This window comes from Rutilus rutilus (assembly GCF_951802725.1).
Source record: "Rutilus rutilus genome assembly, chromosome: 12".
NCBI lineage: Eukaryota > Metazoa > Chordata > Actinopteri > Cypriniformes > Leuciscidae > Rutilus > Rutilus rutilus.
In genome coordinates, this window is record NC_140217.1 from 35,600,959 (window position 1) to 35,605,427 (window position 4,469).

Consider the following 4,469-nt stretch of genomic DNA (forward strand, 5'->3'; position numbering starts at 1 on the left):
GATAGAGATAAATAAAACCAAACAGATGTTTTAGTTTTTGGCAGAGTATCGGAGGCACGAGCTGTAAAGGCTCCGCCCTCTTCTGGAAAGCAGGATGTGCAGCAGTAGCTCATTTGCATTTAAAGATACATGCACAAAAACAGAATTTTTTTCTTCCACTAAAAATGGGCATTTACAACGTGGTATAATCAATTGTCTGTGGGGGATTTTGAGCTGAAACTTCACAGACACATTCTGGGGAGACCTGAGACTTATATTACACCTTGTAAAACGGGGCATAATAGGTGTTCAATTTCTCTTTCATTTTGATCACAAAATGTTTATTCTGGCTGTTCCTGTATTTCTTGTAGTCTGGTTAATTTATTTATTTTTACACCAAAATATGCTAGAGTTTGATTTAATGTTCTGCCATTGATGCTGAACAAACTAAATTGTTTTCTTCTCTCTCTCAAAAAAATAAGTAATAATAATTAGCCCATTTTGCTTATTGTATTTATTATATAAATATTTTTCATTTGTAATTATATTGTTTTTTGCTGCTGCAATCAGATCAGATCAGACCTCGCAACCCAACAGTTTAGAACCACTTCTCTAACATAACATCTTGTCTTTCTAAAAAAACGGCACAGTATATTAGATCATTGCTTTCTTCCCAGGGGTTTAAACCACCTCCCTCCCTACGGGGAGATATATGGCAGCATTAGTAAAATGGAAGTTGCTCACTCTTCCCTCCACCAACCTGCAGTTTAGACTTGTGCCCCTGCGACCCCACTCAAAGTGGACTTGTAGAGCTCTCGGGGCATTCCTGGAAAAAAACCCTGTCACAAATCCACCCCAGGGACTTAGTCCTGATGGCTCTTTACAACTAGGAAGGATCTGTTGTTGTTGTTGCTGCAGCTAGAGTTTTTTTTTTTTTTTTTTTTGTACTTTACTAATCCCGAGGCTAGAAAATCGCCCCATGTATCATGCACATTGAATTTTACATGGCTTTCAGTTTGACCGGCCAGCTAGAGCAGTGTCTAATGTAATCTGAAATGTGTAGGGTAAATTACCCAACCAGCCCCTAACCACTAATAAAATAAATAAATAAATGTACAAAGAAAGAAAGTAGATTAAATAAATCACCCAACAGGAGTTTTTCCGGTGTCATAAAAATGCACTCTTGTGACAAAACACCTCGATAGGGGACCTGAATATGAAGACAGTGCTCCAGGCAGCAAAATAACAAATTATTGGTCTCAGTCAAGAAAGCAGATGTTGGAAATGCAAATGATTATTGCTCTGCGCTCTTCATTTTGTTTGGTTGCGAGTGTAGCCCTTTGTCCCCAGGGTGAACTGCTTTATATTCTTTTATGAAGGTGAAAAGAGACGCAGGTAAATTGGGAATGGTGGAGATTAGGAGTCTTGAGAAGATTAATTCATTTCTTTAGGCGTTATCTGTTCAAATAATATCTAGACTTCTGATTTATTATATGGTATACTGTCATAAGATACCAGACACAAATAAATCATCTGTGGTTTTGAAACAAGCAAATGCAAAATATCTGCACTTAGAAATGTTGGTAGTAAATTTATGAGAAAGTATATTAGTGCAACAGTGCCCGTCCACTTTTCAGCTGTGTTGGTCCTGGAAGTATTTTTTCCAATCATTTTTCCCATAGGGATTTCCATAAGTCTTTGTTAAAGCGTTATAAGCAATGAACCAACCCAACCAACTATGAAGTAAATCATAACATTACAAACTTGCAAAGGTTCAAGACTGTGTACTTAACGGCTTTAGTGTTGATTATATATTAAAACAATATTTTTTAAAGGTGCAATGTGTAATATTTCTGAGGATCTATTGACAGAAATGCAATATAAGATCCATAACTATGTTTTCAGTAGTGTATAAAGACCTTACTTAATGAACCGTTATGTTTTTATTACCTTAGAATGAGTCATTTATATCTGCATAACCGCGGGAACCCCCCTTCTATGAAGGTTGACATATTGTGACGTCATGTTTCTACCGTAGCCGACAGCGAACAAACAGCGCTACAGAACGCGTTTCGTCACTAACTTGAATGAGAAGCAGCAGAAAAAGACGCAGCAGAATACTCAGGTTGTCCCTGACTCAACAGAAAAACATGCTGTCTGAACGACGCCTCGGACATCGTAACGTTAGCTATTTCCCCTTACCTAGCTGCTTTGATGCTCTTATCCATAGCTCTTATCTTATACTAACTAGCATGGAAACAAGCTATGGTAAAGTCAGTGAATAAAAGACTAACACAACGATGAACAAGTAAAAATAACAATCGCAATAACGTGGTTTTACTGAATAATTAAGTAAATATAATTTAATATAAAATTATAGAGATGCACCGATTGATCGGCTGGTGACCGGAATTGGCCGATTTTCACGTGATCGGCCATGACCGGTAACCGGCCGGTCAGTCTGACAAATGCCGATTTTATGCCGGTCAAATGCACTCGGACGCCGCATGATTAACATCGCGCAACATCAGCATCACACGTGCACACGGAACACACATGTAGGAAACCTCGTGAATTACGTCCGTTCAGACCGCAAGCGCGTATTTTTTTTCGGCGTGCATGTTAATCATTGAGTGCATTCACAACGGGAGCAGAAGCAGCGCGTGAGCGTCAAGCAGGAGCGTCGCGAGCAGCGCCGAGTCTATTTGCTGCACTGCTCACGCTCAATTAAAGGGAAAGCACACTTTTGATGGACAAAATAGCCTAAATAGGGTTTCACAAAAAAAAGTGCCCAAAATGCACAGAATTTGCGTGTTTTAACAAGAACTGGAGTAGGCCATGTCAGAAAAGAAAACGAAGACTAATATTTATAGAAAATGTACCCATTTAAACTTGTTTTATTATTCAGTTTGTACAAGTGATTGCAATAGGCCTGTGTGTGTGTGCTTTGAGAAATATCTTTATACTGCAAGGCTATATTTATTTTATTTTTTATTTATATATTATTTTATTGCCATTCCCTGTTTTAATACAGACGTTTAGTTTGCTAAATACATATATAAAAAAATGATTGGATATTGAATGTGAAAAGGAAATGGTTCTTCCATAACACTGCACTTTAGATGTGTGTGAATTACCCACACCTGGAGTAATTTATATAGTTCTATTTTATAGCGTTTATCTGTTCAAAAAAATATGTACTATGCAAATTGTAAAATGTTCTATTACAGAAAAGATATAAAATAAATATTTGTGTGTGCTGTAAAGTGGTTAGAAAAATTGAAATCGGAATCGGCTAAAATCGGTATCGGCAGGTCAAACTCAATGAAAAATCGGAAATCGGAATCGGCCCAGAAAATTGTAATCGGTGCATCTCTAAAATATAATATAAAGAAACCTCATTGCTTGACTTGTTACTCTCTGCTGACTCAGACTCAGACAGCGACATCTTCGACATCTTCCGGTCCTACGTCGGCCACCGTAGCTTCTCCTTCGACTTTGCAAATGGAGGGATAGGCCGTGAGTGACTGACTGTTTGCAATTCGCAAACCTCACCACTAGATGCCGCTAAAAATGACACACTGCACCTTTAAGTTTATAGCAAAAGATGCATATTCAAATATTTAAGTATGTTGGGAGCGAAAGGAGACCGACTCGATTACATAATCTGCGGTGCTTCATGGTAGTGGGCGGAGCTAAAGAGATCTTTTGGTGTGTTTTGCTTATTTTTATGCTCTGATTGGTGGAATTTTCTGTACAGCATAATGGGTAATGCACTTATTTAACCATGATTTCTGATGTTAAGCATGTTTTAAAACTTGTCCGATGTTTTAAATCTTAGTTGAAACTATGCAGGCTACCGGCTTCAATGGACGCAAATACTGTCGATTAACAACCTCATAGCTCACAGTAAGGCTGTTTATAAATTATCGTTAAAAATCAATTTCCCGATGGAGAAACTGAATGGAGTTTTTATTTCCGGAACCCGAAAGTTATGAATGGATTAGATTAATTTATGATGCATTAATTACTTATTGTATTATGCAAGTGCACGTTATTTCCACCAAAATACTATAGCTACTAAATTTACTGCCACTACTGTTATGTAATAGCCTGGCAAGCCAGCAGTCTTTCAAATTCCCTCTGCACACAATAGGACAGCGCTTCAACCAACCAGAGCGTTTTCCCAACAGCGGAGCTTAGTTGATAGATTCAACTTTTAAATCTGGCCGACAAAACTACGAACACATCTTCCTTTTTTTAAGAATGACTTAAGTGCCGTTCTTTGTTCTTTTCTCAAAGAAAAACTTAGAAAGACCGTTGTTCTCCATCCGCAGCAGCCATTCTTTGTTTTCAAGTGGCAGGGAGCCGTCGCAACTCTGTCGTCATATGTTAAGCCCGCCCCCGCCTACTCTATACACGACGTGATTGGCCTGACCCAATTTAGGTTTTTGCAGCAAAAAGGTCTATTGAGAGTTGCTAGACCCACC